The sequence below is a fragment of the Phoenix dactylifera genome, chromosome 8 (genome assembly GCF_051530095.1).
Source record: "Phoenix dactylifera cultivar Ajwa chromosome 8, Ajwa_hap1_PhDact_Kaust_v1.1, whole genome shotgun sequence".
NCBI lineage: Eukaryota > Viridiplantae > Streptophyta > Magnoliopsida > Arecales > Arecaceae > Phoenix > Phoenix dactylifera.
This window is the reverse complement of record NC_143197.1, coordinates 27,546,383-27,559,109: the sequence shown is the minus strand read 5'-3', so window position 1 is coordinate 27,559,109 and position 12,727 is coordinate 27,546,383. Positions and strand designations below refer to the sequence as shown.

Sequence of the window (12,727 nt, the reverse complement as noted above, 5' to 3'; positions counted from 1 at the left end):
GCATCTAAATATTGGGAATTAGATCTTCTGCTATCTAACCATAAACCGTTATGATTTAGTGAGATTTTGTTAAATTATAATCAAATATTATCAAAAAAAAATAGAAAGGTCAAAGTGAGGCATGGAAGCAAGAAACGTTGTCATGAGAAATCTAATCTTCGCGGCCATAGATAAAGTATGTTGTTGATGCTATGTTATCACGAGAATTCTGAATTTTAGTGATGGACTTTTAGTGGCAAAATATAAATATAGTTACAAAAAACTCTGTATTCACTGATGAATGATTATAATAAACTATTTTTGTTTGTACCTTTAATGACGAAATAAAATGCACAAAATATATATTTTTTTGGAACTATTTCTCATTTTGTCACAAAAAAATAATCATTTAATAGAATTTTTTTAAGGTAGAAAAATACTTTTAGCACCAAAATTATTTTTGGTCAACTCACTAATAATGATTTTATGATTCATCATTAAAACTTATGTCTTTAGTAATAATATTTTAAATAGGTAACTGTAGATATACATCTTTAATGACAAACTTATAGATTCGTTGTTAGACGTCTATATTTTTAGTAATGATATATTATGCTGATATAATTTTGGTATCAAAGTCAATATTGGTCAAATCACTGGTGATAATTTATAATTTGTTGCTAAAATTTATGTCTTTAGTGATGATCTTTTAAAAACACTTTTGATGGAGACAACAATCTCCTCGTGTCTACACTTTATCAAGGATAACTATAAGGCATCTTGTTGGCTTAAGGAACGGCGGGAGGATGGACGCGGGAGTTGGGGTAGAACGCTGGGTAGATGGATGAGAATATTGGAGTTGGGATGGAATAGGTTAAACCAGCCGGGAAGTGGGAAGCTTCTATTTTCCAGTCGCATTATTTGACTAGTCAAAACACATGTATTAAGTCCATTCACAAAAAAAAAAAAAAGAAACACATGTATTAAGACAATATGACATGTAGGTGATGAAAACGTACACACCCTTGTACTAGTAATCCTCACAAAAATAATAGTATCAAAATCAAGAGATAATTTTTCTTGGATCCATTTGTCAATTTTGTATTCAAGAAAATCATTCTTGAGTTGTCTCGCTATCATGGACTTAGAACTCTCGCCTCCTTTCCCATCATACCTCTCTTCCAAAACTCCTAAATAAAGTAGATTTTGTATCCCTTTCTTTAATTTGACTCCTAATAAAATGATTCAACTCACTCATTCTTTTTTTTATAGGACGGATGTATCATACAGTACGGATAAGAATACACTTAAAAAAGTTGAAAAATAACAAGTTTCAGAGCACACCGGATAACTCTCTCTCCCCCACCCAAAAAGTATCTCCGAAATGGTTCGCCATATAAGAGGTTAACTCGCTCCTTCTTCTCCATTCTCTAGAATGTGGTTTTTTTGGTTAAAATAGTATTTCATTTCATATACCTTTAACGTGAATACAGCCTAGCATATCAAAAAAAAGTAAACAAAATAAAGAGTGTGGGATACAATCTAGGCTAGTCCAAAGAACCTCTCCAGTATGCCGGGCAACATAAGAGGCGACCCAGTCTGCTGCACTATTTGCCTCCTGATATACACGAGCAATCTGACATGAGGTCAGCTTCCGCACCAATGTGTGTGTCCTGTATCAGAGGGTGTCCATCCTCATACGTTTCTACTCCTCGTATCCAGTCAATCACCGTGAAAGAATCACCCTCAAGAAAAAGGCTATCGGCCCCCAGCACCCATCTCGCATATAAAATGCCCTTCCAAGTTGCCCACAGCTTCGATCTCACGGCCGTCATACCAGGTATGCTCCGTCCTTCAGTTACAGTAAAACTGCCTCCTGGTCCTTGATCACAAAACCCACGCCCCAAGAGGCGCCATCCTCCACCATGCCACCATCAAAATTTACTTTAAGATAACTAGGAGGTGGGGGTACCCAAGAGAAGTAACTGAACTTGGATGCTGAAACAACAATACAGGTACCCCAGATATCCCTGGCCCTCCCAGGTTGTATTGATGTGGCCATCATAGATATCTCCACCGCCTACCGTAGGGCTCTCTCCATCACAGCCCGTGGGGATGATCGCTCGCCTTCGAACAGACGATCGTTCTTGTCCAACCATATGTGATAGGCTAAGTAAGCCGCTAGAGTACATGTCTCTGCAGCTCTCAGCCTCCGAATAGACTCACTCAGATACCGGAGCATATCCTCCAGCGACTCCCACAATGGAGGGAGTAGTGTAGATGCACATCTCCAACACTACACAGTTGTAGGGTATCAAAGAAGTATATGGCTAATAGTCTCCTCAGCATCCAGGCATACCTCACAAAGCGAAGCCATCCTCATCTCCCACCTGGGCAACATACTCCTGGTCGGAAGGCAGCCCCAGGCCGCCAAAAATTGCCACCCGGGGATGCACCCTCATCCTCCATATCCAACTACCATCAATCCGCCTATCCGACTCCCTACTAGCCCAAGCATGAATATCTCTGGCACGTACCCTCGATCGGCCTGTCGGTAGCCAGACCAATCTGTCTGGCTCCACCCGGGACAGAATCGGTAAAGCTAAAATCCTCTCCACCAACTGCTCCCCAAAAGTCACCCATATCATATCCTCATCCCATCTCCCCTCACCTGGGACCAGCAAATTATAAACCCTGTGTCCCATCAGTCTGCCCGAGTCCACCATGGTCGGTAGTCTATTAATCGGTAGCTCAATCGCCCAACTATCCTCAGGAACGTCCACCGACGTTCCGTCCCGATGGCCCACCGGATCGCCTGAGGCACCAATGGAGCTCTAGCACAAACTCCATCCAGATAGGGGAATGGAGTCGCCTTGCCCTAACACCAACCGTCAGTGCATCATACTTAGCCCTCGTCAGGGAGGACCATAAACTCTTGGACTCCAATATAAAACTAGCTGCAAGCCGCATAACCAATGCCTCCCGTCTCGCCACCAACGACAGCACTTTCAAGCCACCATGCCTGACCGGCTGACAAACCACATCCTATGCCACTAGATGGATATTGCCTCTGTCACCACGCCTCCCCCAGATGAAATGCCTAATGAGCCGCTCAACTGACCTCAACGAGGCTTCAGGGAGAATAGAGTTGGACAAAAGATATATTGAAATAGAACTAAGTACTGACCGTACCAATGTGACTCTGCCCATCATGGAAAGTGTGTGCATCTGCCACCTCTCAATCCTGCGTCCAATGTTGAGCTCAAGAGAGGAAATGTCTCTTCTACATAATCGTCGTCCAAGTATCAGCACGCCCAGATATGTCAACATACTCTCCCGCTTGCCTACTCCCAAGATCTCCATGATTGCGGCCTTTATCTGAGGTTTTCTATGATGTGGTTTTCACATGTATGATTGCTAGTAACATATAAAATAAAACTCATAAACCAACCAACCAACGTTACTACTCTACCCAACTAAAAATATATTTGTGAAATGGCACTTTTTTCAGTCACGCTTTTCCATGTCTCACGCATCTAACCAGTAACACCTCATGCATCTCCATGAAGCTAGCATCCGACATGATTTTTTTTATTTTTTTGCTAAAAAATGAATCTATTTGCCACTTTGCTCATTTCAGGCCTCTTCCCAACAGCAAGAAATCTCCTATGCAAGCTTCAATGGGGACGACAGCTTTGACGTCCTTAACCGATGGCTCTCGGTGGACGACCGTCAGCTCCACGAGCAACGAATTTTTATTGATGATTGAATACATTTGACCAAAGGGCTGTTTTGACCCAAAGCACACGCCACCTACAAAGTCGCCGTAAAGACAAACCTCAAGCACGGTCTAATCAGGCAAAAGAATAGCATTACTTCTCGCCTCTGCCAACCCCAAAGACCACTCTCTCCCATTGTTTGCACCCCCTTCTCTCCCCTCTTCCAAACTCGGCAAAAGAATAGCATTATTTCTCGCCTCTTCCAACGTTTGCACCCCCTCTCTTTCCCCTCCCCCAAACACAAGGGCCGCTTGCACTCCAAAAGCGCTCCGTTCCCCGACAACAAGGTTGCTGGTTAACGGAAGTTATCGATGAGCAATTCGACGTATGCGAGCAGCTCGCCGGTCGACTTTCTAAGTTCCCATGGAGGAAAGGCAGAGTTTACTCCCCTTGTTTGCTATGCCGGAACCACGACCATGCACAACAGCATCTGGCATGACGAGAACCCATTAGCATACTCCTTCCCTCTCTTCCTCCTCCAATGCATTCTCATCATCGCCACCACCCGCACCATCAACTTCCTCCTCCGCCCCCTCCGCCAACCTCGTTACATCTCCGAGATCTTGGTAAATTAAATCTTTTCGTTTCTCTTAATTACTTAAATATATATACCCATGCACACACGTATATAGCAAATTCAAAATTTCGAACTTGAGAAATAACTTCTTCAGATTATGTATGATGGTGTTTTTTTAACCAAACTTGGCCTTTTTCGCATAATATATAATATCTCCCGACTAGTAAAAGAGGAAAGATAACATGTGACAAAATTAGAATATTGCATCTAAATAGCCAACATGATAAAGATATGAAAATATTTCTTCCAAATTAAATCATGCTTGCACAAAAATACTTTATAAAACATGATATTACTTTTCTATTTAAATTCATTTCTATAGCTTGTAAGTAATGTAATTTAATTTTAATTTACTTTATTTTGTTTAACTCAAATGTGCATAACGTATGCCCAATGGCTAGTGTATGTATATCAGCTATTGTTGTAATATACACATGGTGTAAATTGAATATTTTACACCAGCACAAATTTCAATAATTCAAGTTGCAAATCGAAAATCTAAGCTATAATTGTGTATAAAAAATATATATATATCTAGATGTCCCTATCCGTGCATCAAGTCTTTCCAAAAATCAGCATATTATATTATTTTATTGAAATTATATATTTCAAAATACTTGGAATATAGGTAAAAGATTTTAAAATATTTCCACAACCCCACCACGCACACGCACACAATCGCACGCTCGTGCTTGGCTACATGCATGCTGTAATTGATATACCCAATGGTGCAGGGTGGGTTCGTGCTGGGCCCGTCGGTGATGGGACGGATCCCGGGTTTCGGGCTCACCACCTTCCCTTTGTGGAGCCTGGTAACCCTCAACGCCATCGCCCATATCGGCCTCATCTACTCTACCTTCTTGGTGGGCCTCGAGGTGGTCGAGCTCGAGTCACTCAGTAGCGGGGGACCCCGGTCGTTAGGGTTCACCGCGGCTTGCGTGCTGCCGCCGCTCGCCATCTCGTCAAAGATGGCTCCCATCGTCCACGACCTTCTCCACGAGAGCACCCACCGAGAGGCGTTCCTCGCCTTTATCGGCGTCGCCGTCACCGTCACCGCCTTCTCGGTGCTGACCCGAATCCTCGCGGAGATGAAGCTGATCGGCTCGGACGTCGGCCGGATCGCGCTCTCCTGCGCCGGCCTCAACGACATCGTGTCATGGATGCTGCTGGCGACGGCGGTGGCGCTCGCGCAGACCGACTCGGAGGTGGAGAAATCGATATTTTCGGTGCTGTCGGCGATCGCTTTCTACGTGATGTGCCGAATCCTCGTGCGGCCGGTGGTGCTGTGGGTGGCGCGACAGGCGCCGGTGGGTGAGGAGGCGAACGAGCTACACTTGTCCGGGATGTTGGTGGGTGTCCTGGCAGCGGCATTCATCACGGACAGCATCGGCATGCACGGCATCTACGGGGCCTTCACGCTCGGCATCATGGTGCCCAACGGACCCTTCGGGGAGGCCATCGCCGAGAAAGCGGGGGACCTGGTGGACGGGCTGCTGATGCCATTGTTCTTAGTGATCAGCGGGCTCCGGACGGACTTGTCTACCATCAAGAATTGGGACGGGGTGGCGTGGTTGGTGCTGATGGTGCTCTTCACCGCAGCGGCCAAGGTTCTGGCGAGTATGCTCATGGCCGCTTTGTGCAAGATGCCTCTCCATGACGGCTTGTCCGTGGGACTTCTTATGAACTCCAAGGGGGTCATCGAGCTGGTCCTCCTTAACATTGCCAGAGACAAACATGTACATGCATAACCGAGACATGCACTGTATAACTTAGGCTTTCTTATATTATAATATGAATTTATAATGTCAAATTATTATAATATATTATATTTCTGATATTATTAATATACTGATACGTATTTCTAATATTTAACATAAAATATATCATGAAATATAGTTATTTTATTGACTGTATATGATAACTACAGTCACGTATTATAATAATAAAAGGTTCATATTAAATATAGAAAAATTATACATTATATTAGACTATATAAAATATCTTATGTAAAAAATAGTAGTTAATATTTTCTATCAATATATTTTTGGTGCAGCATATATTCATAAATCGAATATATGAAAAAAATTATGTTATTACCTAGGCACAAATTTGAAAGTGATATCTAAGTCCCCTATGCGTAGTTTTATATCATTTATGAAAATTTGATATCTATTGGAATATTATTTATGTATACATCCAAAAATTAGTTATCAAATAGGAACATGGACCGAAATACAAAATTGGTACCATTTATGACTCCTATCTTTGCAAATAAAATACAGCCTATATTGAATATTTTGTTTCAGCACTAACAACGTAATTATCCAATTTCTTCTTCGAGGATAGTTTTAATCCGACCAAAAGAATGATGATTAGGAAAAATCTAATAAATGAAAGTTACCTGAAAAATATAGTATAAAATGGTTATCAGAAAAATGTTTGTGTTTGTTCAATATTTAAAATTTAAAGTTGAGAAATGTTCAAAGTTATTTTCTAGTGTAGGAAATTTCTTTTATATGCTCATGTTATTATGTTCGAATCCAACTTTCATTCTATTTCTTCCATCCCCACCATGTGCACTGTAGGTCATCGAGGGCCAGACCTTCACCATACTGGTACTCATGTCGATGCTGTTGACGGCGACGGTGAGCCCGCTGTTGACGGTGGTGGTAAAGCCGGTACGACGGCTGGTGTCCTACAAACGGCGGACCATCTGGTGGACCAACCCGGACTCTGAGCTCCGCATCCTGGTTTGCGTCCATACCCCTCGTGAGGCCCCCTCCTTTGTCTCCCTCCTCGACATCTCCCACCCGACGAAGCGCTCCCCAATCTACGTCGATGCCCTCCACCTTGTCGAGCTCACCGGCCGTGCCGCCGCCATGCTCGCCGTCAACTCTGCTGCCCCCCCTGCCGCCGCCAAGGACCCCCACCACCAGCAGCACCTCCCGGCCCTCGGCCGCATCCAGGCCCAGTCCGACGCCATCAACCACGTCTTCGAGAGCTACGAGCAGCATGCCGGCGGCGTCACAGCCCAGTGCCACACCGCCGTCTCCCCCTACGCCACCATGCACGAGGACATCATTGCCGCGGCCGTGGACCGTCACGCGGCGCTCATCCTTCTCCCCTTCCACAAGCACCAGACCGTCGACGGTGGCATGGAGGTGGTCCACCAAGCGATTCGCAGCCTCAACCAGGCCGTCCTCGCAGCCGCCCCGTGCTCCGTTGGCATCTTTATCGACCGGGGCCTGGGAGCAGGCGACCGTCGCACGTCAGGGCACCGGGTGGCGCTGCTCTTCTTCGGTGGGGCCGATGACCGGGAGGCTCTGGCATTCGCGGGACGCATGGCTGGGCACCCTAAGATCAACCTCAAGGTGATTCGCTTCATGTACGGGGGCGGGAAGAGCCGACAACAACAGCACCACCACCGCCTGGGGGCGGCGGCAGCGACAGCGGGGTCACCTAAGGCCGAGAGGGTGCTGACGGTGATGACGGAGGGGGAGAGGGAGCAGCGACTGGACGAGGATTCCTTGGGTGAGTTCCAGGCGAGGTGGGGCAGGGGAATGGTGGAGTACGAGGAGGTGGTTGCTACCAACGCGGAGGAGACGGTGGCGGCGATCCAGAGGGTGGAGGAAAGTGGCCATGACCTCTTTGTGGTGGGGCGGGGACAGAACATGGAGTCGCGGCTGATTGAGGGGCTGAACGATTGGAGCGAGTTCCCGGAGCTGGGACCTATCGGGGACCTGCTGGCGTCGACCGACTTCGAGGCCACGGCATCGGTGCTGGTGGTGCAGCGCGGCGGAGGCCCAGCGATCGACATGCTCGTGTCGCCGGACAGTCCCGGGAAGCCTTGGCCGCCATTTGGGAACAAGGGAGAGCAATGGGCCAAAGGCAGCAGGGTGTAATTTTTTTTAAAAAAAAAATAGAGAAAACCAGGGAGTGATTTTTTTTTGGCAAACGCTTACAAACTTGAAATAAACTGGTTTTATTGCCCTGTCTTCGATGCTTATAGGTTCTCTCCAATCTTAGTACTGGTGCAGTGATATCTATTTTATTTATTTATTTATTTATTTATTTACAACGGCCACTCACATACAATGGATGTGAATGTAGCTCATAAAATCAAAAAGGATCAGAGAATACAAGGACAGTAGAACCAAAGATAGGTTGTTCCAAGTGAAACCTCCGGAGTACTAAGCTACGAAGGATGCGATCCCAGTCGGTCGCACTATTAGCCTTTCTGTAGACATGAGTGGCCCGGTAGGAGATATACTCGCCCAAAAGTCAGCGGATATCATAAATCAATCGCAGCTTGACTCCATGAAGCAAATAGCAAAAGAAGCATTGTCCGACAACTACACTAATGCATCTCACTTCTCCTTCCCGTCCTCCCTTGCATGCAGGAAATCTTCCTTGAAACACTACTATGAGGCAACTTTTAAGGGCCGATGGAAGGTGCCAACAATTGAGCTCTATGTTATTTGCAAGTTGCAAGTAGTGCATAATTTTTTTTGCGTGGGAGCCGCAGACCATGCAGAACCGTGCAAATATACAACGGAAAATTACAGCCAAGTTTTTTTTTTTTGCTACAGCAGATGGCTCATACACTTCTAGTATGGATACATCTAAAAAAAAATTAAAAAACAGCAAATCTCGGACCGCTCTAAGCAGCTCCTTTCTCCAACCCACAGGACTTCTCTCGAGTGATCGGCCACGTACGAGGCCACCCAATCCGCAACCCCATTAGCTTCTCTATAAGCATGCTCGACTTGGAAAGTATTGTTGCCACTAACCATGGTCCGAATATTTTGAAGTAGGGGGTGGCACTCACCTACACCACCAGTGCTTCCTAGATCTAGCTGATCACCGTGGTTGAGTCATCCTCGAGAAGGATTGCTCTAGCCCACAAAATACGCCGTGCATAACCCAGACTAGCTCACGCCGCCCTTAGCTCCGCCCCCGGAACATAGGTGTCGAAGATCTAGCACCCGACATTAGCATCCACTTTAGAGTTTGGGCCTCTATGACAAAGCCTGCACCGCCCCTTGCCACCGTCAAGTACGCATCTGTCGAAGTTGACCTTGAGAAAACTGAAAGATCATAAAGGGCTTCTAGTTGTCTTGAATTAATCCATGCTTATTTGTGTAGACCGATGAACACCGAATCATTTGGGGGGAGTCGGTATTTTCTACTGTTTATCGATGATTACAACTGCATTAGTTGGGTGTATTTTTTGAAGTATAAATCAAAAACTTTTGAGAATTTCAGAAAGTTCAAAGCATTGGTCGAAAAGCAAGGTGATGCAAGCATAAAGACTCTTCGCACATATGGAGGCAGTGAGTTTTTATCTAAGGACATTACCCAGTTTTGTGAGGAACATGGCAATTACAGGAAATTGACAGCACCCTACACGCGAGTGCAAAACGGAGTTGCTGAGCGCAAGAACCGAACCGTAGTTGAGATGGCAAGGAGTTTGCTTAAAGCCAAAGAACTTCCAATTCAGTTTTGGGCAGAAGCAGTTGCTACAACGGTGTATCTTCTGAATATTTCGCCTACAAAGGCAATTCTGAATCAAACACCATATGAAGCTTGGAGGAGTACAAAGCCTTCAGTAAGCTACTAAAAAATTTTTGGTTGTATTGCTTATAGTTTGATTAACTCACAGAATCTTCATAAACTAGATAAAAAATCAAAAAAGTGTATTTTTATTGGCTATTGTACGCAATTCGAAGCATACCGGCTATATAACCCAATTAGTGTAAATCATCAATAGAAATTTTGTGTTTGATGAAGATGTAAGCTGCAATTAGCATGGCAGCAATGAGAAAGATCAAGTTCAAATATGGATGGAGAATCTATTAGATGAAACAGCAAATTCAGCACCTTCCTCGTCAACCTCCAGCACCAGCGACCCCTCCGATGCGTCTATTTCATCTTTCTCAGGTTCCAGCAGCAGAAATTTATCTCAGGCAAAAAATTTAGATGCAATGGCTCCCAGAAAATTCATATCCTTGAAGGAAATTCATGAAAGTTGCACATTTGCTTTGTATATTACATATCCTACATCCTTTGAAGAACCAACAGAAAAAGAAGAATGGTGCAATGCAATGAAGGAAGAGCTTATGGCAATAGAGAAAAATGAAATTTGGGATTTGATAGATTTGCTGGAAGGAAGAAAACCTATCGGTTTGAAATAGATATTTAAAATGAACTATGATGCTGATGGAATGGTTCAAAAGCACAAAGCAAAAGACTTATGACAAATGGGTACTCTCAACAACAAGGTGTTGATTTTAAAGAAACATTCTCTGCGGTGGCAAAGTTTGAAACGGTGAGAATCATCTTAACCTTGGCAGCACAATTATATTGGCCAGGTTATCAATTTGATGTAAGATCTACTTTTCTGAATGGTAAACTGGAAGAAGTTATGTCTCTCAACCTGAAGGTTTTATTATTCATGGCAAGGAAGAGAAGGTATATAAATTAAAAAAAACACTCTATGGATTAAAACAGGCTCCACGGGCATGGTACAACAAAATTGATTCATATTTTCAAGAAAATGGATTTGAAAGGAGTGAGAATGAGCCGACTCTTTGTATGAAGAAAGAAGGTAATACATATTTTCTAGTAGTTTGTCTCTATATTGATGACATAGTTTATTTGGGCTCATCGGATTCTCTTAACACTGAATTTAAATTCAACATAAAGAAGGAATTTGAAATGTCTGATCTTGATTTGCTGCATTACTTTCTTGGCCTTGTGGTGAAGCAAGGAGAAGATGGAGTATTTGTCTCATAAAGGAAGTATGCAACGGATCTTCTTAAAAGGTTTAATATGCTGAATTGCAAGATGACAGCTACTCCTATGAATGTTAATAAAAAGTTACAGCTTGAAGAGGGACAAAAAGGGCAGATGCAAGGAGTTTCAGAAGCTTAGTTGGTGGTTTGACTTATCTAACTCATACTAGGCTTGATTTTGCATTCTCCGTTGGCATGCTTTCAAAGTTTATGCATAATCCCTCAAAATAGTATTTTGGTGCAGCCAAAAGAATGCTGTGATACATTGCCGACATGGTGGATTTTGAAATATGGTATTCACAAGTTTCCAACTTCAAATTGTTTGGCTTCACTGATAGTGATTGAGCAGGTTCACTCGATGATAGGAGAAGTACTTCGGAAAGTGTTTTCGGTCTTGGTTCAGGGGCTGTCACATGGAGCTCACGAAAATAAGCAACCATGGCGTTGTCTTCATCAGAAGCTGAGTATGTAGCAGTAACATCTTCAGCGTGTCAAGCCGTGTAGCTAAAAGGAATCCTTGCTGATCTTAAACAAGAGCCAAGAGGAGCAACTGAAATTTTCTGTGACAACAAGGCAACAACTTCAATGACCAAGAATTCTGCAATTTCATAGAAAAACGAAACACATTGACATCTGATTTCATTTCATTCCGGACCTAATTGCAAGTGGTTTGATAGTTTTGAAGTTTTGTGGCACAAATGAACTAGTAGCAAATATATTCACAAAGTCACCCCCTTGGGAGAAGCATTTATATTTCATATCGCAGTTTGGTGTGTGCAATTTTTAATCAAGGGGGAGTGTTGAACATTGATTCAAAAATTGTTGCTACACATCAGACAATGTTTAACCATATTTCGGAAGAGTTTCAGTAGAGTTTCAGCAGAGTTTCAATCATAGTTAAATTCCTAGATAAGGTTGTTTTTTAGATGCGATTTATCCCCTTAATTTCTGGTTTGATGTAGTTATTTATTTGATTAGGGAGTCCACGTTGTAAGCCTCAAGGAGGCATTAATTAGTTGGTAGTCTGAGGCTGAAATATGCCTGCCGCCATTGCTGTATTTTTCCCGAAGAACAGAACAAAAAATCGAGTCCTCTGTTTTTTCCCTGTTTTACAGAAACATATAAAACCAGTCCACTGATTTTAATCCCTCTTCTCCTCTATCCATCACTCCTTCTTCCCCCAACATAATTTAGTTGACTTTTTTTAAAAAAAAACAGCATCCTAATGAGATTTTAACCTTACCCACAAAACCTTCCTTGCCTCCGGACGTACCTCCTTCCCTTGCATCACACGTGCCCTACACTACAAACCACATCAACTGACGAGTTCTCTCCCTCTCATTCCCCTCGCTGATCTCGGGACGACCAATAGACCCATCACAACCTCTCCACCCCAAACTGCCGGGCTACCGACCGAGAAATAGCAGCGTACGTGGCTACGTTCCTGCCCTGGTCAAAGTCAAACCAGACATCACCTGACCGTTACCGTTCCCAATTGCCCTCCCCCTCTTTCCTGCTCCTCCTCCATCTCTCCTTGCTTCCCCTAGCCACAACCTCCACAACGAAGCATAGTGGAAAGAACACTGACATGACCGAAG

The 12,727-nt window shown here is 43.9% G+C and overlaps 1 pseudogene; it reads left to right on the top strand.

The window, feature by feature from the left end:
* Positions 1-3,732: 3,732 nt before the first annotated feature.
* On the top strand, positions 3,733-8,237 carry LOC103717901 (cation/H(+) antiporter 15 pseudogene; annotated as a pseudogene).
* The last annotated feature ends 4,490 nt before the right edge of the window (positions 8,238-12,727 follow it).